We start from the raw sequence: 25029 nt of genomic DNA on the forward strand, positions 1-25029 counted from the left end.
AGACCATACATAGCCTTACCTACACCTGCATACAAACACCTAAAATTACCGCTCTGTATGGATGATTAGGCTTTATCATGCATAGTGACTGGGTTCCAGGAGGGAAAGTCCCAAGAGAATAAGGAGGAAGCTGTATCACCTTTGCAGGTGGCACTAGTGGTAAAGAACCTGCCTGCCAATTCAGGAGAGGTAAGAGATGCAGGTTTGATCCCTGGGTCAGGAAGATCCCCTGGAGGAGGGCATGGCAACCCACTCCAGTATTCTTGCCTGGAGAATCCCTTGGACAGAAGAGCCTGGCGGGCTACAGTCCATAGGATCACAAAGAGCTGGACACGACTAAAGTGACTTAGCATGCATTCATGTGTCACCTTTTCTGACCTAACTTCAGAGGTCACATAGCATCACTCAGCTGTCTCAAACCCAGGCAGTTTAAAAGGAGAGGACATAAACCTCACCTGCCTATGGAAGGAATGTCATTGTAGGAAGAGCATGTATGATGGGAAGACTTTTGTGGCTGATTTTGGAAAATACAGTCAGCAACAATAGTATTTCCAAACTAAATACACCATAATTTCAAGAGTTGAATCAGAGAGGAATATAGCAGAGATGGTATACATAAATTTTGAGAAGAGTTTGTAGGAGACTATTTGCAAATGTGGAATTAAGGTGTATTAAAATTGTGAGGGATAATCTACTATCCAAGGCAGGGCAATGTTACCACTCTTAAGTTGCAAACAGCAAACCTAGTTTTGAATTATGCTATATGTATTATTTCACAATTTTCTCCTTTTTTTTTTTTACCCAGCAGTATATTTATAAGATTCATTCATTTTCTTGAACATAGGTCATTTATTTTCATAATTGCATAGAATTCTCTTTTATGAATATACTGCAACTTATCCATTCTCCTGTTGATGGCCTTTTTGTGTTTTTTCTAGTCTTGGCCATTGTGAACAAGGCTGGTGCACACATGCCCATTTTCTTGTGTAACTGAGTCAATTTGCAATACCACCAACAGTGACTAAGAGCATCTTTTGGTTGATATCCTTAATAACATTTAGTATTCTTAAACTCTTCTATTTTTGTTTACCATTCTGCTATAGTGGTTTCACTTAATTTTTCTTTTCTGAGTACTGATACAATTGTCTTTTTTTTTTTTTTTCATGTTTAGTGACCATTTGCCTTTCCTATTTACAGAAGGAAATAATTTTCAAGTCTTCTGCTTAATAATCTGTTGAGTTTCCTGTCTTATTGTTTTTACAGATATTTTAAAGTACTCTCAGACAAGCCCTTTGCCAGGTATATATATTACACATATCTTTTGTCTCATTTCACTTTGCTTACGAAGACAATCTTTCATCATACAGCTTTTCTTCCTTTTTGTTTCACTTTAGCAAGTTTTCCGTAATACTAGGTGGTGATATTTTCTCATGTAATCTTTTGGAAGCATTATAGCTTTTTCCATTTTTATTTAGGTCTACAAACTCTCTGAAGTAAATGCTTTTGTTTCATGTGTGGGAAGCATCCACTTTTATTTATTTACCTACAAATACTCAATTGTCTAAAACATTTATTGAAAGAGATGTCTTTCCCCCATTGCTCTGTATTTCAATAAGGGCAGAGCAGCTTACATTTGCTGTAGCAAGTGATATGATTGGTTTTATCCTCCGCATTTTACTTTGTATTGACTATATAAGTTTCCCCTTTTATTCATTAAAAAGTTTATTTTGGTTTTGTTAAATATTTACTCAATATTTCTCCCTTTTCTTATGAAAGATGTGTATTCTTCCAAACCACTGTGTCTACCCTCCATTTCCTCAACCTCAAATCTACATATCCATCTATAAGTCTATACATTTAACATTATATGATACCAACTTTTTTCCATATCTATAATTCCCTGTTTAACTTGCTTTATTTCCACTGTGATAAGATAAATATGTTAGTGTACTTTGCTTCCCTAGTTCATGGCTTACTCCAGGATAAGAAATTTAGAGTTTCAAGATTTCTCTCCTGGCACCTACTTCCCGAACACCTTCAGATAAATTAGAGATTTTTAAACACAGATGATTATCAAATTTTCCCTTGCTTGCAGTATAACTATAATAAAGAGTCCCTGTTTAGAATTTTTATTCTACATTTATAGACAATCACTATACATTTACAGACACATACACAGAGGTTAAGAATGAGAGAGAGATTGAGTCATTTCTAACCACCTCACTTTCTCCCATCTTGATTTTCTGGTTTGGGGCATCCCTGGAGGTGCAGTGGGTGAGGCTTGGTACCCCCAGGACAGAAGGCACGGGTTCAGTCCCTGGTGGAGAAACTACGATCCCACATGCTACAGAGTGGCCACAAAAAAAAAAAAACAAACCCTAAAATAAAAAAGATTGATTCTCTGGTTCATTTCTTGGTTTGTTAGAATCCTTGCAGGAGTATTTTTATCAAATAGATATATTCTCTAAATATTTCAATATCTATAAAATTATTTTCATTTCCTGACACATAAATGATCTACTGATTGGTTATAACAGTCTAGTGTAGTAGTTCTTTTCTCTATCATCTGTAGACAATATTCTTCATCTTCTAGATCTACTATTTCAGATGAAATATCTGATAACACGCAAATTTCTTTATAAGTAACTTGTTTTTCTGCAGAAAAATTTAACATTTTGTGTAAGACCAGAAACTATGGGAAACTATAGTTTCCTAGAGGAAAACATAGGCAAAACCCTCTCTGACATAAATTACAGCAAGATCCTCTATGATCCACCTCCCAGAGTAATGGGAAAAAAGGCAAAAATAAACAAATGGGACCTAATTAACTTAAAAGCTTTTGAACAACAAAGGAAACTATAAGCAAGGTGAAAAGACAGCCTTCAGAATGGGATAAAAATAATAGCAAATGAAGCAACGGACAAAGAATTAATCTCCAAAATATACAAGCATCTCATGCAGCTCAATACCAGAGAAATAAGTGACCCAATCAAAAAATGGGCCAAAGAACTAAACAGACATTTCTCCAAAGAAGACATACAGATGGCTAACAAACACATGAAAAGATGCTCAACATCACTCATTATTAGAGAAATGCAAATCAAAACCACAATGAGGTACCATTTCACGCCAGTCAGAATAACATCTACCTAAAAGTCTACAAGCAATAAATGCTGGAGAGGGTATGCAGAAAAAAGAACCTTCTTACACTGTTGGTGGGAACACAAACTAATACAGCCGTTATGAAGAACAGTGTGGAGATTCCTTAAAAATCTGGAAATAGAACTGCCATATGACCCAGCAATCCCACTTCTGGGCATACACACTGAGAAAACCAGAATTGAAAGAGACACATGCACCCCAATGTTCATCACAGCACTGTTTACAATAGCCAGGACATGGAAGCAACCTAGATGCCCATCAGCAGACGAATGGATAAGGAAGCTGTGGTACACCATGAAATATTACTCAGCCATTAAAAAGAATGCATTTGAGCTAGTTCTGATGAGGTAGATGAAACTAGAGCCCATTGTAGAGAATGAAGTAAGTCAGAAAAAAAAAATCACCAATACAGTATATTAACACATATATATGGAATTTAGAAAGATGGTAACGATGACCCTATATGCGAGACAGCAAAAGATACACAGACATAAAGAACAGACTTTTGGACTCTGTGGGAGAAGGTGAAGGGGGATGATTTGAGAGAATAGCTTTGAAACATGCATGTTACCATATGTGAACTAGATCATCAGTCCAGGTTTGATGCGTGAAACAGGGCAGTCAAAGTCGGTGCACTGGAACAACCCAGAGGGATGGGATAAAGAGGGTGGTGGGAGAGGGGTTCAGGATGAGGACACATGTACACCCATGGCTGATTCATGTCAGTGTATGGCAAAACCCACCACAATATTGTAGAGTAATTAGCCTCCAAATAAAATAAATAATTTTTTAAATTAAAAAAAAATCTTCCCCAGGCCCCCCAAAATTAATACTTTAATCTTTCTTTTAATATTTAAACAAATCTTTACCTTTAGGATGTAGGTGTTTTACCAGGGTATTTGTGTATACATACCTTTGTGTTAAAAGATGATGCTGTGAAAGTGCTGCACTCAATATGTCAGCAAATCTGGAAAACTCAGCAGTGGCCACATGACTGGAAAAGGTCAGTTTTCATTCCAATCCCAAAGAATGTTCAAACTACCACACAATTGCACTCATTTCACATGCTAGCAAAGTAATGCTCAAAATTCTCCAAGCCAGGCTTCAGCAATATGTGAACCGTGGACTTCCAGATGTTCAAGCTGGTTTTAGAAAAGGCAGAGGAACCAGAGATCAAATTGCCAGCATCTGCTGGATCATCAAAGAAGCAAGAGAGGTCCAGAAAAACATCTATTTCTGCTTTATTGACTATGCCAAAGCCTTTGACTGTGTGGATAACAATAAACTGTGGAAATTTCTGAAAGAGATGAGCATACCAGACCACCTGACCCACCTCTTGAGAAACCTGTATGCAGGTCAGGAAGCAATTGTTAGAACCGGACATGGACCAACAGACTGGATCCAAATAGGAAAAGGAGTACATCAAGGCTGTATATTGTCACCCTGCTTATTTAACTTCTATGCAGAGTACATCGTGAAAAACACTGGGCTGGAAGAAGCACAAGCTGGAATCAAGATTGTTGGGAGAAATATCAATAACCTCAGATATGCAGATGCCACCACCCCTATGGCAGAAAGTGAAGAGGAACTAAAAAGCCTCTTGATGAAAGTGAAAGAGGAGAGTGAAAAAAGTTGGCTTAAAACTCAACATTCAGGAAACTAAGATCATGGCATCCGGTCCCATCACTTCATGGGAAATAGATGGGGAAACAGTGGAAACAGTGGCTGACTTTATTTTGGGGGGCTCCAAAATCATTGCAGATGGTGATCACACCCATGAAATTAAAAGACACTCACTCCTTGAAAGGAAAGTTATGACCAACCTAGATAGCATAGTAAAAAGCAGAGACATTACTTTGCCAACAAAGGTCCATCTAGTCAAGGCTATGGTTTTTCCAGTGGTCATGTATGGATATGACAGTTGTACTATAAAGAAAGCTGAGCACTGAAGAATTGATGCTTTTGAACTGTGGTGTTGGAGAAGACTCTTGAGAGTCACTTGGACTGCAAGGAGATCAGTCCTATGTGTTCATTGGAAGGACTGATTTTGAAGCTGAAACTCCTGTATTTTGGCCACCTGATGCGAAGAGCTGACTCATTGGAAAAGACCCCAATGCTGGGAAAGATTGAGGGCAGGAGGAGAAGAGGACGACAGAGGATGAGATGATTGGATGGCATCACTGACTCAATGGACATGGATTTGGGTGAACTCTGGGAGTTAGTGATGGACAGGGAGGCCTGGCGTGCTGCGGTTCATGGGGTTGTAAAGAGTCAGACACGACTGAGTGACTGAACTGAACTGACCTTTGCCCTCCCAATCTTGCCTGGAATATGATGAGGACTTTACATAAGATGATTAAATGTTCTTAAATTCAGTGAGATTTTCTTCTATCATTTAACCGTTTCCTCTCTTATTTCAGTTCCTTTACCTTCAGAGGGCTTTCCTGGTAGCTCAGCTGGTAAAGAGCCTGCCTGCAATGCAGGAGACCCCAGTTTGATCCCTGGGTCAGGCAGATCCTCTGGAGAAGGAATAGGCTACCTACTCCAGTATTCTTGGGCTTCTCTGGTGGCTCAGATGGTAAAGAATTCACTTGCAATGTGGGAGACCTGGGTTCAATCCCTGGATTGGGAAGATTCCCTGGAGGAGGGAATAGCTACGCACTCCAGTATTTTCGCTTGAGAATTCCGTGGACCGAGACCGGTAGTCCATGGGGTCGCAGAGAGTCAGACACGACTGAGTGACCTTCACTTTACCTTCTAAAAGTCCCATTGTGAGCAAGTTAAATCCTCTGGGTTTTCCTTTTAAGTCCTTTTTCCCAGTGCCACCATTTCCTTATATTTTATTATATGTTTGGTCATTTCTCCTTTTTCTTCCAAAATACTAATAACTGTTTCAAAGGTGTCTACCTTCTCTTTTTTAATTCCTCTTTGGACACATTTTAAAGTTTGAAAATTACATATATTTTTTCACCTCACACATTTAGCTACATTTTTTGGGTGCAAACCTTTAAATTTTTACTCTTCGCAAATTCCAATTTATCTGTTTTCTCTTACAGAATTTTGTGAATCTAAAAGTCTTCCTTTATTTTGTCTTTACACTTTCCTTTTTCAGTCCATGCTGTGTTTCTGATGGTATAATATTTTCAAGAATTTGGGGGAAGACCATGTATGTTTCAAGAATTCACTCCATTAAACAAGAAGTTCTTCCACAAGTCTTTCTCATGTAACCTCGTCTCTATTTCTGGCTTCTATTTAGATAGCTAAAGGGAATCACAGGACCAATCTCTTCAAAGAGCCTTCTGTATGACTCAATACACTGACTTTCTAAAAAAAATATTTATAAGCCACTCACAAAAAGCTCTTGAACTATATTCTTAGCTTTCTGTCCAGGGCACAGATTCCTAACAGTGAATCTTCCAATCATTGCATCCTTTGCAATCTGGATAGGTTGAGAACATTGCAAAATCATGAAGTAACAATTCTTTTATGCTTCAAAGTTCTTCCCTCAATCTATTTTTTATTTTACTAAGCAGCAAGAACGATTGAAGTTACGCCATCAATCGTCTGCTTAGAAAGGTATCTGGGTAAATACCCAGCTTCACTGTTTACAGGTTCTGCCTTCCACAGAGCTGTAGGAAACAGTTCAGCTAGGTCTTCTGCCACTATACAGCAAGGCTCTCCTTTCCTCCAGTTTCCAATAACATAATTCTCATTTTGTTTTGATCCCTCATCAGCAATATCTTTAGTGCTCGTATTTCCACCAGCAATCTGTTGTTTATAATGATTTATATGTTCACTAAGACAATACAGGTTTTCTTTACCATGATTTTCACTTTCTTGTGAATCCTCACTAGAAGAGTGTTTAATGCCCACTTTTAAAGTAACAGTCTGTTCAAGGCAATCTAGTCTTTTTCTATCTTGTGCCTAAAAATTCTTTCATCTTCTGCCTACTGCCCAATTCTAAAACTAGTTCCGTATTTTAGGCATTTAGCCAGCAGTTTCATTGAGTTAGACAAGGCCGCGGTCCTGTGATCAGATTGGCCAGTTTTCTGTGATCATGGTTTTAGTGTGTCTGCCCTCTGATGCTCTCTCGCAACACCTACCATCTTACTTGGGTTTCTCTTCCCTTGGACGTGGGGTATCTCTTCACAGCTGCTCCAGCAAAGTGCAGCTGCTGCCCCTTACCTTGGACGAGGGGTATCTCCTTACGGAGCCCCTCCTGACCTTGAACGCGGAGTAGCTCCTCTCGGCCCTCCTGCACCCACGCAACTGCCACTCCTTGGATGTGGGGTCTGATTACATGGACCACAGCTTCTCTAACTCAATGAAACTAAGCCATGCTGTGTGGGGCCACCCAAGATGGACGGGTCATGGTGGAGAGGTCAGACAGAATGTGGTCCACTGGAGAAGGGAATGGCAAAACACTTTAGTACTCTTGCCTTGAGAACCCCACGAACAGTATGAAAAGGCAAAATGATAGGACAACTGAAAGAAGAACTCCCCAGGTCAGTAGGTGCCCAGTATGCTACTGGAGATCAGTGGAGAAATAACTCCAGAAAGAATGAAGGGATGGAGCCAAAGAAAAAACAATACCCAGTTGTGGATGGGACTGGTGATAGAAGCAAGGTCCAATGCTGTAAAGAGCAATATTCCATAGGAACCTGGAATGTTAGGTCCATGAATCAAGGCAAATTGGAAGTGGTCAAACAGGAGATGGCAAGAGTGAATGTCGACACTGTAGGAATCAGCGAACTAAAATGGACTGGAATGGGTGAATTTAACTCAGATGACCATTATATCTACTACTGTGGGTAGGGATTCCTTAGAAGAAATGGAGTAGCCATCATGGTCAACAAAAGAGTCCAAAAAGCAGTGCTTGGATGCAATCTCAAAAACGACAGGATTTTTGTTCTGTTCATTTCCAAGGTAAATCATTCAATATCACAGTAATCCAAGCCTATGCCCCAACCAGTAACGCTGAAGAAGCTGAAGTTGAACGGTTCTATGAAGACCTACAAGACCTTTTAGAACTAACACCCAAAAAAAGATGTCCTTTTCATTATAGGGACTGGAATGCAAAAGTATGAAGTCAAGAAACACCTGGAGTAACAGGCAAATTTGGCCTTGAAGTACAGAATGAAGCAGGGCAAAGGCTAATAGAGCTTTGCCAAGAGAACACACTGGTCATAGAAAACACCCTCTTCCAACAACACAAGAGAAGACTCTACACATGGACATCACCAGATGGTCAACATTGAAATCAGATTGATTATATTCTGTGCAGACAAAGATGGAGAAGCTCTATACAGTCAGCAAAAACAAGACTGGGAGCTGACTGTGGCTCAGATCATTAACTCCTTGTCAAATTCAGACTTAAACTGAAGAAAGTAGGGAAAACCACTAGACCATTCAGGTATGACCTAAATCAAATCTCTTATGATTGTACAGTGGAAGTGAGAAATAGATTTAAGGGACTAGATCTGATAGACAGAGTGCCCGATGAACTATGGATGGAGGTTTCAGACATTGTACAGGAGACAGGGATCAAGACCATCCACCTGGAAAAGAAATGCAAAAAAAAGCAAAATGGCTGTCTGAGGAGGCCTTACAAATAGCTGTGAAAAGAAGAAAGGTGAAAAGGAAAGATATTCCCATTTGAATGCAGAGTTCCAAAGAATAGCAAGGAGAGATAAGAAAGCCTTCCTCAGTGATCAATGCAAAGAAACAGAGGAAAACAACAGAATGGGAAAGACTAGAGATCTCTTCAAGAAAATTAGAGATACCAAGGGAACATTTCATGCAAAGATGGGTTCAATAAAGGACAGAAATGTTATGGACCTAACAGAAGCAGAAGATATTAAGAAGAGGTGGCAAGAATACACAGAAGAACTGTATAAAAAAGATCTTCATGACCCAGATAATCATGATGGTGTGATCACTCAGCTAGAGCCAGACATCCTGGAATCTGAAGTCAAGTGGGCCTTAGAAAGCAACACTATGAAAAAGCTATTTGAGATGATGGAATTCCAGTTGAGCTATTTCAAATCCTGAAAGATGATGTTGTGAAAGTGCTGCACTCAATATGTCAACAAATCTGGAAAACTCAGCAGTGGCCACAGGACTGGAAAAGGTCAGTTTTCATTCCAATCCCAAAGAAAAGCAATGCCAAAGAGTGCTCAAACTACTGCACAATTACACTCATCACACACTAGTAAAGTAATGCTCAAAATTCTCCAAGCCAGGCTTCAGCAATACGTGAACCGTGGACTTCCAGATGTTCAAGCTTGTTTTAGAAAAGGCAGAGGAACCAGAGATTAAATTGCCAGCATCTGCTGGATCATCGAAAAAGCAAGAAAGTTCCAGAAAAACTATCTATTTCTGCTTTATTGACTATGCCAAAGCTTTTGACTGTGTGGATAACAATAAACTGTGGAAATTTCTGAAAGAGATGGGAATACGAGACCACCTGACCTGCCTCTTGAGAAACCTGTATGCAGGTCAGGAAGCAACAGTTAGAACTGGACATGGACCAACAGACTGGTTCCAAATAGGAAAAAGAGTACATCAAGACTGTATATTGTCACCCTGCTTATTTAACTTCTATGCAGAGTACATCGTGAGAAACGCTGGGCTGGAAGAAGCACAAGCTGGAATCAAGATTGCCAGGAGAAATATCAATAACCTCAGATATGCAGATGACACCACCCTTATGGCAGAAAGTGGCAGGAATTAAAAAGCCTCTTGATGAAAGTGAAAGAGGAGAGTGAAAAAAGTCGGCTTAAAACTCAACATTCAGGAAACTAAGATCATGGCATCTGGTCTCATCACTTCATGGGAAATAGATGGGGAAACAGTGGAAACAGTGGCAGAGTTTATTTTTTTGGGCTCCTAAATCACTGCAGATGGTGATTGCAGCCACGAAATTAAAAGACTCTTCCTCCTTGGAAGGAAAGTTATGACCAACCTAGATAGCATATTAAAAAGCAGAGACATTACCTTGCCAACAAAGGTCCATCTGGTCAAGGCTATGGTTTTTCCAGCAGTCATGTATAGATGTGAGAGTTGGACTATAAAGAAAGCTGAGCGCTGAAGAACTGATGCTTTTGAACTGTGGTGTTGGAGAAGACTCTTGAGAGTCTCTTGGACTGCAAGAAGATCTAACTGTCCATCCTAAAAGAGATCAGTCCTGGGTGTTCATTGGAAGGAGTGATATTGAAGCTGAAACTCCAATACTTTGGCCAATTCATGAGAAGAGTTGACTCACTGGAAAAGACCCTGATGCTGGGAGGGATTGGGGGCAGGAGGAGAAGGGGACGACAGAGGATGAGATGGTTGGAAGGTATCACCGACTCCGTGGACATGAGTATGAGTAAACTCTGGGAGTTGGTGATGGACAGGGAGGCCTGGCGTGCTGCGATTCATGGGGGTCGCAAACAGTCGGACATGACTGAGCAACTGTACTGGACTGACCCAGCAGTGCCCCACTTCCACGAGCCAAAATATATATTAGCTTCTTATTCCTTCTACAAGAAAATGCCACAAACAGTGGCTTAACACAAATTTATTATCTTATAGTTTTGAATGTGATAAATCTAAAATAGATTTAATTTGATTAAAATCATGGTGTCAGCAGGGCTGAATTCCCCTGGACGCTCTAGGGGAAAATCTGTGTCTTTTTCTATCACAGCTTCTAGAGGCCTCTTTTAGTTCCTCCCTCCATTTCCAAAGTCAGTCAGGTAGCACCTTCACCTTCACCTTCTCTTTAACTCTGCTGCTCCTGCCTTCCTTGTGATTATGCTAGATATTCTAGATGATCCAAGGTAATCTTTCCATCACAAGATTCCTAACTTAATCACCAAGCTCCTTTTGCTTTGTCAGCTCATGTAACATAGTGTATTTATTATTCAGGGTTCTCCGAAGAGGCAGAAAGAACCAATTATATGTACATTGTGCTAAGTTGCTTCAGTCGCGTCCAACTCTGCAACCCTATGGACTATAGCCCACCAGGCTCCTCTGTCCATGGGATTCTCCAAGTCAGAACACTGGAGTGGGCTGCCATGCCCTCCTCCAGGGGATCTTCCCAACCAGGAATCAAACTCATGTCTCTTAAGTCTCCTGCAGTGTCAGATGAGCCCTTTACCACGAGCACCACCTGGGAAGTTTTTTATATATATATATATATATACATATATACACACACATACACACACATACATATATATACATGTAAATAAATACACAAATCTGTGTATTATCTATGACATGTATGTACATACATATATATACATATATACAAATATTTTTCTTTCTTCATTAGTGGAGGTTAGTTTTCGTGTTTTTTTTTTTCTATTAAGGTCTACTCACATTATAGAGGATAATAAAAATCTACTGATTTAAGTGTCAATCTCATGTAAAAATTACTTTTACAATATATAAAATAATACTTGACCAAATACCTGGCCTAGTTGACACAGAAAATTAACCATCACATGTACAGGCAAACTTCATATTATTGTACTTTAGATTATTGTGCTTCGCAGATACTGTGTTTTTTACAAAATGAAAAAGCACCTGTGGTAACCGTGCATTTCTCAGATGATAGCATTTTTTAGCAATAAGTAATGCTTTTTAACTTTATTTATCTACTTTTGGTTATGCTGAGTCTTCGTTGCTGGGCAGACATTTCTCTGGTTGTGGCAAGCAGGGGCTGCTCTCTAGGTGTAGCGTGCAAGCTTCTCACTGCAGTGGTTTCTCCTATTGCAGAGCACGGCTTCTAGGGCACATGGGCTTCGGTAGTTGTGGGTCCTGACTCTAGAGCACAGGCTCAATAGTTGTGATGCACGCGCTTAGTTACTCCTTGGCATGTGGGATCTTCCTGCACCAAGGATTGAAACTGTGACTCCTGCATTGGCAGGTGGATTCTTTACCACTGGGCCACCAGGGAAGTTCCACAATAAAGGATTTTTAAGTCAGGTATATATCTTTATTAAATATAATGCTGTAACACATTTAATAGACTCCTGTATAGAATAAGCATAACTTTTATATGCACAAGGAAACCAAAAATTTGTATGACTCAGGTTATTGAGATATTCACTTTATTGCAGCGGTCTGGAGCAGAATCTACCATATTTCCAGGGTATGCCTGTGGCAATAAGTTTCAAGGATTAATAGTTGAACATCTTTGAAGGGCCAATATTTCTGCCTACCACAGTGATGATTTTAAAATGTGAAGAAGGAAAGAAGTGAAAGGCGACAAAAGTGACACAGAGGGGAGCACAGATATAAGCAGAGCCGTAAAAGAGCATTTCAAACAGCGAAAATGTAATTGGTATCAGTGCGGAGGCATGGGGGAACAGACGGGAAGGGAGCTGTCAGAAAAGGGGAAAGGAAAGAAGGCTGTTTGCAGAGGTGGCCGTGGGCTGGCTTACAGACGGAAGGGGTTTGTCTTGGCACAGGGGTAGATCTTTACCCTTCAGTGAATCATGCAGTGTGGACAATAAGACGATCTATCCTATGCCTTCTGAAGAGTTTGAGGTAGGAAATGATGAGACCACCACTGTGCTTCACAAAGGCCACTCTGGTACCAGTGTGAAGAAGGCCTGACCTCCAGGGAGAACCCCTGGAGATAAAGGGAACAGTGGCTGAAACAACACTCTAACAAGGGCTCTGAAGGAACGGAGCTCAAGGCTTAATCAACAAGACTTGGTGACACATGAGTTCAAGATGACACATTGGTAAAAATTTGCCTGCCAAGCATTGTAAATATTCTGTTCATATTTAAGACAGAAATGTGATTATAAAGACAATTGATCATATTATTAGAAGATGGTGTAGGCATCTGGCAATGTTTTGTCAGAGTGGTGATATCTGATTACATTCTAGGAAAATGTCACAGCTGATGGATAGGAAACGGTGGGGGCTTCTCATTACCAGAGACCCTCAAGGGAATAAGACTGCTTTTTTGGTAGTCCCAAGGCGAGAGTAGACAGGGGAATATTTGTTGAGGATCCTAAGGGAAGTCTTCCACCTTATAAGACAGATAAAATGGAGAGGACTCACAGGCTTTTAGTCCCCATTTGCTGCACACTTTCACAGGCAAATTACACATCGTAATAATAGTGACAATTTTTGTCGAGCATGATGTTGTTGGAGGAAACACACTGGGTCAGCCCTCGAGGCAGGCACCACAGTAACTGTTTGCCTGAGTCACTTTACGACAGGAGGGCCTGGTAAGGAACATGGAGCTAACAAGCCATCACCAGCCGGAAGAGCTCAAGAAAAGTCAAGAGGAAGCAACAGCGTCCCTGCTGCCTCCCAGGACCCTCCCTGGAATCCAAGGCTGAGTGACGCATGCGCCACCAGGAAGGACCCTGAGACAGAGTGATTGGCCAGAGACAACCTGGGAGCTCATCCCATCAGCATAAAACCCCGGCAGGCACTGGCAGAGCGGTCCTCCTGGGTCCCCTCAGCCTGCTGCTCTCCACCCGGCCGCCCCTTCCCAGTAAAGCCTCTTGCTTTGTCGGCGCGTGTGTCTCCTCAAGTAATTCATTTCTGAGTGTTAGACAAAAGCCCGCTCAAGAGCCCTACAAGGGGTCCCTCTTTCTGCAACAGTGTCAGGCTTCAACGAAAACATTTGCATGCACTTATCATTTAATATTTACGTAAACCTGGTATGGTACATATGTACTGTTAGTATTACCGTTGAAGCTTCGAAAGCTATTATAGCATATTACCCTGAGTTACATAGTGGAGAAGAAAGAATTCAAACTTAGACCTCTCAGACTCTCATAGATGTTTGTTTGGTGTTTAAGGAAAGAAAGGTACTTCCGTCTTTTTTTACTGGCAAAGTCTCACTTGATCTAAATAATGGACTGAGTAGCAGCTATGATGTAAAATACGAAGAGCATAACCAATAGCCTCAAGGCTGCATCTTCAGACAGCCAATGGCCAGCTGTGTGACCTTGAGCAAGTCTTTACTCTCTTTATCTCATTTTACTCTCTGCAAATTAGATCTGTTTTCCATTCTACTGATCCACTCACCAAAACAGCCAATTGTTTACATCTTAGTGACTATTTCTTTCACCAATCATCTCTGTGGGAGTATAAGGTTCAGATTTCCCTTCTTCCTGACACATATTCTATATTTTATCTGGTGGATGATGACCACTGAGTCTGCAGTATGATTTGGTTTGCAAAATATCAGATGTGGAAATGTAAAAGTCCCTTCCAGATCATAAAGCCTGGAAATGCACTATAGCTGACAATGTTTGCCTGTTTAAGAAGGCTGCAAATGTATTCAGCTGTGAAAGAGAAATACTATTTACTGAGACCCTTTTGAAGGTCCATTTCATCTTGTACAAAGGAGAAAGCCCACAGGAAGAGAAAAATAATAAGGCTGGGGATTTTTTTTTCTCTATGGGAGAGATTACAGGAATGCTGAAGTGCATCAAGGACAATGGAATGTAGACAATATAGATTCATCCCAAAACTTTGAAACATCTTCATACCCTGGAATTAGTTATAGAGAATGGATAAAAAGAAGTGAAGCCTTCCTGGAGTGAACCCAGAAAAGGTAATTTGACATTTGCAAAACTCTTTAGGCCTGAATCCCCCAAAGATGAATTGTTTATTTTCCTTAGAAATTTAATTGAACAACAGCTGCTAGTGATATGAGAGGAGCAGGCAGGCTTTTAAAGATTAACACTGGAGTACAGAGAGCTATTATACCCAGGGAATCACATTCCGTAACAAGCTGAAAAGCAGTATCTTCCTTCAGTAGACGTGTTTGAGAGGGTTTGGGGCTGTTAAACCATTAGAATGCCTTATAATTGGGAGATCGCCTCTTTCGCACAGGCCATCAGGCGCGCACTTGGCTGTACCAATGGGAGACGCTGACTGAAAGTCACAAAGGCGGCATTGGGGTGACATTCCATTTACTGCCATCCCCAGACAGGCAGCCGTGTGAGCTTTCCACGGGGATGCATAACCAGACAGCAGGGTGAGCTTTCCACGGGGAGGCATTCCCACTGGGCTGGAAGCAGGATTATCGTGCAGAACCGAACAACTCAAGAGAGGGTTCTGCAGCCCGGTGACTTAGGATGAGGCTCAGTGGGTAAGCAGGGCCATTGCTGCTTGTGGATGGATTTCCTGTCCCTCTCTCAACATCTCCCCAACCCTACCCACCCCCTGGGGAAAGAGTGCGGATTGTGGAAGCAGTGCATGCTTCTGTTTGAGAATTTATTTAAGTGAAAATAAGGAGTGGAAAGAACAACCAAAGCCCCTGTGTAATGGCATGAAAAGGGGACAGAGGGCAGGGGAACAGCTCTTCGTGTGGCCTTGCAAAATGTGACCTCATTTTGACCAAAATTGTTCAGTCATCAATGTGAGAACTGCCTTAGATGATGTCAAAGTCAGGCCTAAAAGTTTATTTCTGGGGATTAATAATTGCTTGCTTATTTTAATTGGGGAGAGGAATTTAAGGGATAAAATAAGAGTAGCTGTATAGGAATTGGGAGTTCCTTTTAAGAAATAAAAGAGAAAACTAACATAAATCCATCACGGTGAGTGGTGGTAACATGACACTGAACCTATTGACTGACTCTAGCATCACCTCCCTGTCCCCTTTGATCAGCTCCCCGTCACTAGTCGTGGTCTCAGCCATCTTGAACTTGTCCATGAACTTTCCTGCTTCCATTCTTATTATCGTCTAATTTGTTTCTCCACTGCAGTTGCTATCATGTCAGTCCAAGCTCAGACTACTCCCAGTGTGACAGGCCAACAAACTGAGAGATGAGGTTGCTGGGGCAAGGGATAGTGACTTTATCTGGAAGGCCAGCAGACCAAGAAGGTGGGGGGCTAGTGTTCCAAAAAACCATCTTACCCGAGTTAGAATTCAGGCTTCTTTTGTAAGTGTTTAAAGGGGAGGAGAGAGTAGCCGCCTGTTGTAAACATCTTGATAAAGGAATCCTTTGTTCTAATACCCATCCACCAGGGCTCTGGTCAAAAAGCTACTATAAACCTCCAACAAGACAAAAGTTGGCAACCCACTCCAGTACTCTTGCCTGAGAATCCCATGGACAGACAACCCTGACAGGCTGCAGTCCATGGGGTTGCAAAGAGTTGGACACAACTGAAGCAACTTTGCTTTCTTTCTTTCTTTCTTCTTTCTGTCCTGCAACTATTCATCTCTGTATGAATGGAAAAGTGTTATACCTTTAAAAGTCAGAGCCTGGAGAATGGACTAGCATACACATTTCAGGCCACAGGCAACATCTTTTAGTCATTCTTAGAACAAGCAACAGAGCACAAAGGTTAGAGCTAAAAGAATAGATCCAGTATGGTGTCAGGCTTGTTCTTCCCTATTACATAACTGGAGAGATAGTTCCCAGAACACAATCTGCTCCTGTCACTCCTTTGTTCACAGATGATAAAATGTTCACCACCGGCCTCAAATTAAAATCCAGACTCCTTAGCATGTTGCACAAAGCGTCTGTAATATGGCCTCCAGGAACGGTCACCAGTGGCAAGGCTAAGGAGGAAGACTGCAGGGACTGTGAATTGTGCTTACCTGAAGGATGCTCAGCAATGTTCCTGGGAGAGACAACAGGAGTCACGTACAAACGGAGGTGTGCAGAAACTAGCAAAAATGCCTTGAGCTGAATTTGAAGGGTTGAGGGGGAAAAGCCTGAGTCCCAGCTAAAAAGCTCTGAAGCAGAACAGACGGCAGTGGTGCAAAGAACGGTAGCTGCAGGAGACTGGGTGAGGTGAGGGCAGGGCTCTTCGTTCACCGGCCGCCATCTGTCTGCCCTGGCAGAGAGAGTGAGGAGGCAGGGAACACCCCCCACGGCCCCTTCCAGCCTCAAACTCCTGCTGGCTTCAACCATGCTCTCCTCCCTGGTGACAGAGCATGCTGAAGAATGAAGAACGCTGTCTCTCACACGCCTCTGTTCACACTTGCCCCGCTCTGCAATGCACTGGGCTTTTTCTTTCTTTTCTTTCTTCTGCCTAACAAACTATTTCTCAACCTTCAAGACCTGGCAGAGATTTCAAAAACTGAGTGAACCTTCCTACAGGCTCTAACTATTCAGTGTTCCTTCTCTGTGTCTTTTTAGGAACTTGCACATCATACCTAGGAGGTATCACTTGTCACATGCTATAAATATTTGTTAAAGTGCCTGTGTCCACACTAGAGTGCAAGTTTCGAGTAAGGATATGTCTTATTCAACCCACTAAATGTGTGAGAGAGAGCCAGGACTCATTAAAGACACTCTTCTTTCTTTCTCACTGATTGAACCCATAGAACTAAAATGGAATTCTATATTAAATACTTTTATTTTTCTGACTTCAGAACCTCAGGGAATGTCTTCTTCTGATTTAAAAGCTATGCCAAAAATGTTCTTTGCCTCTACCTATAAGAGGGAGACCTGCGTAGAAGAAAAGGAAGAGGAAGCTAACAGACTTCAGATCAAAATTCTAAAGATATGGGGTAGATTCCAACTTGTCTCTGGCACCATATTGACGTGAAGAAAAGGTTTTAAGCTGCCTCCAGAGAACGGTGACTTAGCCTGCTTTGGGTGAGGCTGAGTAAATAGTAAAGGGAGCTGGAGTTGGATCTAGTATTGCTTATATAACAATAATATTTCCCTTGGGATGTGAGGCTACATATCTAGAAAGATGGATTTGGGAAGAGAAAGCGCCTTGAAAGACATGAATATCAAAAATCTTAGGTTGATAGTTTTTCCATTGCTTTATTATCTTTCTGGGATGAGGAGAACATTTCACTGTTAAGAAGGATTCATTTTAAGTAAATTCAGTTCTGCATTGCCATTAGGTTTCTACTGAGATAAAAGTTACTATTCTAAGTTGAAATTATAAAGGATGGATGCAGTCATGTTTGAATGAATGAATAAGGCAATATAGAAGAATGAGTAAATGCTTTAGCTTTGGAGCCAGATAGATCTGGGCTCACAACTCAAATCTTCCATTATTCTGTGTAATATATTTTGGTGCTATAATAAAAATTTCAAAACTAAGGTACATGGATCAGGGAAGGTAATTCCAGCTGAAAGTAACAGACTACCCATCTAAAGTGGCTTAAACCATATGGTAACAAAATGTCTCACACAAGAGAGAAAGTCACGAAAAGAGGTGGTACTAGGATTAGTGCTGTGACTCACTGATATTGACAAGGACCATGTCTTTCTACTCTGTTGTGGGTTAAATTGTATCCTCGAAAAATGATATGCTGAAGATGTAACCCCCAGTGCCTAAGAATGTGATTTCATTTGGAAATAAGGTCTTAACAGAGGGAATCAAGATAAAGTGAATGGGCTCCAATACAAGATGATTAGAGTCCTCATAAAAAAAGGGAAATTTGGACACAGAAGTGGATATTCACAGAGGGAAAATGTCATAAACAAACATAGAGAAAACACATATTGTAAACAAACACCTATCAAGACAGAGGACTAGAATAATGTATCTAAAAGGCAAGGAAAGCCAAAGGTTGCCAAGAAATCACCAGAAGTTAGGAGCAGGCAAGGAAAGATTCCTGTACAGTTTTCAGAGGCAGCATGGCCCTGCTGAGACCTTGATTTCAGACTACTAACCTCTAGAATTGTGAGGAAATCAATTTTTGTTTATTGTTTAATTTTACAATGTTGTGTTGGTTTCTCTCATACAACAACCTGAATCAGCCATAATTATACACATATACCCTCACTCCACCGCTCTAGAGCATCACGGAGTGCCAGACTGGGTCCCTGTGATACCCAGCAACTTTCCACCAGCTTACACACCACAGTGGAGGCGTTGGAGAAGAGAATAAGATTAGGATGTATATTAATTTCCTAGTCTTGAGCAGCCACAACTAAGTACTGTAAACTGTGGGACTTAAACACTCAAATGCATTCTTTTATGTTTCGAGTTTCTGTTGTTTTAAGTCCCACGGTTTATGGTACTTAGTTGTAGCAGCTCATAACTAGGAAATTAATATACATTGTTGAAGCTCTGCCATCCTTGACCTTATTCTTTTTGCCAATCCCTCCACTAATCACAAAACAACTGCTACGGTTTCAGGCACTATATTCTGCCACATACAAAAAAGGAAAATTTCTCCTAGAGTGCTAATTTTCTTTTAGGAAAAAAAAAATAACTTTTCTTTCCCAGGAGAAAACTTAGCTTTAGGTCTCCAAGAAGACTTACTTTAGGTCCCATCCATTAGGAATGGTGATGTCCCACACTCTACATCCATGAGTGGCTGAACATGACTGTCCAGAATGTCAAGTATCTATCATGAGAGGCAGACACTGCTTTCAAAGCAAAACAGAGAGGAAAACAGTTTCTAGATGGGCTTGGGCAGCCAATGCCATTTGCCATAGGACAGAAGAATCAGATGTGTGAAAACAGCTATCAAAGTCCCAACTTTATTTGATTTTTACACCTTCTGTATTTATGTAGACTCCATTATGAAATTTTATGTTAAAGTAACAGCTAGCAGGACTTCCCTGGTGGTCCAGTGGTCAAGAATCACCTTCTAATGCAGGGGACATGGGTTTGATCCCTGGTCTGGGAACTAAGATCCTACATGCCAAAAAACACAACAGCTAGCAAAGGTCTATCCAACCATCTACTGTGTTCCAGGGCTTTACAATGGATTTTGCATGTATTTCCTAACTTTATTTTAACAAACACCTACAAAGTCAGTACAGTTAATGTTCCCATTTAACAGATGAGAAATCTGAGACAGAGTACATAAGGAAATTGTTCAGTGTCACACAACTAGTAAATGAACTTAGGCAATCTGATTGGAAAAATCAATTGATAAAACATCTAAACATCTATCCCATGAGATAGAAAAATACATCCCTCACTAACCAACTTCTCTTTGAAAGCTTTATGACAAAGTTGAAATTTCATCAAATGAAACAAATTCCTTTGGAGATTCTCACAAACAGCCTCTAATACAGTTCTATAAATTCCTTTCTTACATATATAAAAGTCTATATTCCTCAGAGGAAAACATTTTCAGCAAAACTCAAAAATAGAATATTTAAAAACCAAACGCAAGTTGTTTTCTTATCAGAGAGGTTTGGTAGTGTGGGAGACGCCCTAATTTCAGAGTCTTTGAATCCCAGCATAGTCACTCAGAAAACATATAAATCTGGATCAGTTACAAAACTTCTTCAAACCTAATTTTCCTCATCTGTGAAAGGAGTAGTATAAAGACTAATTTGCACGGCTGTTTTAAGGAAGAAATGAGACAAAGTATGTAAGATATCTGGCACTGTTGTGTGTTGGAGAGTAGTCACTCAATAATTAGTAGCTCCTTTTATTAGTCTGGCTTCCCAGGTAGCTCAGTAGTAAATAATCCACCTGCTAATGCAGAAGACGTGGGTTTGATCCCTGGGTTGGGAAGATCCCTTGGAGAAAGAAATGGCAACCCTCTCCAGTAGTCTTGCTTGGGCAATCCCATGGAAGGAGCCTGGCATGCTACAGTCTATGGGGTTGCAGAGTCAGACATGACTTAGTTAACCAAACAAGAAATGATTAGTCCACATTAGAAAAGACTGTTTCAGTCATCAGGCATGGGTACTGTCTTTGAAATTAGCATCAACTGAAGAATTTTTTTTTAATCTACATAATTTAAGCATCAGTGAATCAAACTGGAAAAAAAAATCCAAGGACTTACCTGGTGATTCAGTGGTTAAGACTCCATGTTTTTATTGCAGGAGGCACGCATTCCATCCTTGGTCTGGGAAAGAAGATATCACATGCTGCACGGCACAATCAAAGACAAACAAAAATCCAAAAACTGCATTTGCCTTTGCACTGGAACAGCCCCAGGGAAGTATCATCAGGGCTAAGTACCATATTTCAAGGTAACCAAAGTTAGTGCTTTCTGATACAGCTTTACAGTAATTAATGTTGTCATATGGCAATAGCCTATTAAAAGTGGCAAGAACTGATCAATTTAGATTGTATTCTGCAATATAAAAACATTGGGAGGTATGAAATACTATTGGAGTTCCTGTTAAAAGTCCCCCTATGGCTTTGGTCATTTGGTCACTTGAATTTCTGAATGTGTCTTAGAAGTATGGTTCTTTTTTGAATTCAAATTTAATTCTTCTAAATGCTTTTAGCATCGACTTCTGTGCAAGATTAATATTTGACCTGGCAACCATAGTTTGTTCACTTGGGAGTTGAGTAGTGCCTAATTCAGAGGATTTTTGTGAGGATTAAATGAATTTATATACACAAATTGCTTAAAATAGTGTCTGACACACAGTGACCATTCCATTCATCTCAGTTCAGTCGCTCAGTCATGTCCAACTCTTTGAGACCCTATGGCCCACAGCACCCCAGGCCTCCCTGTCTATCACCAACACCCAGAGTCTACCCAAACCTATGTCCATTGAGACAGTGATGTCATCCAACCATCTCATTCTCTGTCATCCCCTTCTCCTCACAACTTCAGTCTTTCCCAGGATCAGGGTCTTTTCCAATGAGTCAGTTCTTCGCATCAGGTGGCCAAAGTATTGGAGTTTCAGCTTCAGTATCCGTCCTTCCAATGAATATTCAAGGCTGATTTCCTTTAGGAGGGACTGGTTGGATCTCCTTGCTGTCAAAGGGACTCTCAAGAGTCTTCTCCAACACCACAGTTCAAAAGCATCAATTCCTTGGCGCTCAGCTTTCTTTACAGTCCAGCTCTCACATCCATACATGACTACTGGAAAAACCATAGCTTTGACTAGATCATTCCATAAGAATTTGTTATTATCATTGTTACTAGTATCTTTGTCATCATTATTAATATTCTACTGAGAAATGAAATTATTTTCATTAGAAAATGATTAGAAATAAGAAGCCCATAGTGTTTTTCTTTAGAGTGGTCTATGTGAATTACTTCATTATAATTGAAGTAATTATAATGATTATAATTTAGATTTAAATGAGGAATTATTATCAGCACACATTAACAAAGGCCTAAAACATGAAAAATATCTGGATTATTTTGCCCAAGATAGGCGGGCAGGATAAAAGAAAAGACATATTGCTTTTTTTCTTTCATTCCATTTTTTAAAATTTATTATTATATCCCAAATCTTCTTGAGGCAAAAAAAAAAAAAAGTATTACATTAGGGAGAAGGGAGGAGAGGGTGAGATGTATGGAAAGAGTAACATGGAAACCTACATTACCATATGTAAAATAGAGAGCCAGTGGGAATTTGCTGTGTGGCTCAGGAAACTCAGACAGGGGCTCCGTATCATCATAGAGGGGTGGGGTGGGGAGGGAGATGGGAGGGAGGGATATATGTATACCTGTGGCTGAGTCATGGTGAGGTTTGACAGAAAACAACAAAACTCCGTAAAGCAATTATCCTTCAATAAAAGAATAAATTTAAAAAAAAAAAACAAAAAAAGTATTACATGCTAAAATGCTAGGGATATTTGGATAACTTAGAGACATGAAACATGTCTCATATTTAGATATATATTCTTTACTATTCTCTCTGTGGTCAGGGGAACTTCCTAGAGGGTTGTAATTAGTTGGACATGAGACTATGGACCATGAGACCAATTTAGAAAAATTGTTTTCTGTCTGCCAATTTAGAAAAATTCATGAGGAAATGAATCATCCTGACTTTTTTTTTGAAATGGGAAGTGGAAAAATAAGTGAACAAATTAATAGTTTGATAAATTATTCTGCCACACACATGCTCCTTAGGAAAAAAAAAAATCTGGTCACTTCAACACTGTATATAATGCCCCTGATTTTTAAAATCATGTCCTGTTGTTTTTCATTGAGGCTACTTGCAACCGTACAAAGAAAATTGCTTTTCTTTTTTTAAAACTTAGCAACCTTTCTAGTAGACTTCCCTTCCAGATGTTTCAGATGCTGTGTCACGACTGTTTTTCTCTCTGAACTTCTCGAAATTTGCTTCTTGAAGCAAACCTCAGACTGTGCTCGGCCTTTCTTTCTCTGGCTATGAGATCAGCTAGCAAACACGACAGCTTCTACCCCAAGGCCAATCTCTTTCCTTTCCCTTCATGGTGAGGCCCCAAATATCAGTTCCCTGAGATATTTTATCTTCTTTTCCAGATAAGATTATCTAAAATACAGTACAGAATTTGTCAGAAACTCTTCTTTGAGCCAAAGGAGCGTTTTGACAAATGTTACGTGCTGGCTCTGTGTGTTTTCTTGGTTAGGACCTGTTGCTCTTTTCTGTAGCTGGTTCCTCATGTATAGTGGGCACCCACTGTGATACCACCTTTGTTTCTCTCCTTCCATCCTCATGAAAATACACTCTAAAATCTAATGTGCAGATTTCCACATTGTATACACTCTTGATATACAGACCTCCAAATTCCACGTTAAAAGAAACATTTAAAAAAATCAGACTCACACATAAATCACCATATTCCAATCTTGAGCTTTAACTCAGCAAGTCTCAATAATCCTTATAAGATTAGTATTTACTATCTGAGGTAATAATCTTAATTTCATAATTTAATATATACATATACATGGTCTTATCTTGCTTACTACTTTTTTTTTTTTAAGAATTGACAGATACTTGATATTTTTTCCTTTCTTCACTTTATCTCAATGTATTTTCACTCATTGAATCCCTGGTTTGGTGCTATTTAATTGACAAATAAACTATCAATAGACCATGAATACTCAAAGCCCACAGTATATAACAAGCAATTGTAGGGTGAATTTAGAGTTGCAGATTCAATGATATCAAATCCCCCTTTCACAATGGAATCCATAGGTTTACAGTAGGGCCCACGAATTGGTATTCCAGGCAATAATTTTGACACAGACTACCCTTTGAGAAGTACTATTCCACACCAAAAAAAAAAAAAAAAGTTCCTTCTTTACTGAGACAGGCTACATTATCCAAGAGCCCATTATTCCAACATCTTCAGCTATTGTCCAGAAATTCCAGTGATTGCCAATACCATCTGTGTAGCCAAATGTTTGACTTCAAGACAGTTTTTCTCTTCTAAAATCTTATGGATAGAAAAATATGTTGAAAATACCACTTAGCATCCCTAGCCCCTTTGCTTCCATTGACTTCCTACCCAACATTTCAAAAAGATTCCCATTTTCAAATGTCTTTAATCCTGAGATGAGTCAGCAAGAGTGAGAAATAGTTAGCCATCTTGCTAAAGTTATTCTTCCCTTATAGGACACATGCTTTGGGAAAACAACACATCTCCTAAATTTTGAGGATATTTACATTCATCTGCATCTAAATGAATCAGTAGAAAGTTACCAACAGCCATGCCAACTTTTCCATGCCTCCTGTGATCAATGTCAAGTTTTCCCTTTCCCAACAGTGCTTGAAAATCATACTTACTGGATCATATCTTTTACAAAAGATCTGAAATCTCTAAGTCAGTGGTACCAAACCAAGTGCAATTTTTACCAAGGGTACACTGGCAATGTCTGGAGACATCGGTAATTGTTATGAATGGAGCTGGGAGTACTACTAGCACCTGTTATGTGGAGGCCAGGATGTTGCTAAATACTTTACTATGCACAGAGAGTAAATATAAGTTGTGCTGATACTGAGAAACTCTACTGTATAAAACAAGCCTCACACTTGCCATGAATACACAGTAACTATCATACGCTCTTTAAAAATTTTTGTTATTAAGTATATATATCCCATTAGATCAGTATTATAGCTTCTCAAATTTTGTTCTTACATCGACTGAAAAAAAAAATTCACAACCTAATTATGTTTTACTCCATGGACTCACTGAGGACGAAAACCCAGAAGACAGCCTCTCAGATGCCTTTGAGGGGCTGCTCCCGAGAGGTAAGGGAGGAGGCAGGACATACAGGAGTTC

Source organism: Odocoileus virginianus, chromosome 28 (assembly GCF_023699985.2).
Source record: "Odocoileus virginianus isolate 20LAN1187 ecotype Illinois chromosome 28, Ovbor_1.2, whole genome shotgun sequence".
In the NCBI taxonomy this organism is placed as follows: Eukaryota; Metazoa; Chordata; class Mammalia; order Artiodactyla; family Cervidae; genus Odocoileus; species Odocoileus virginianus.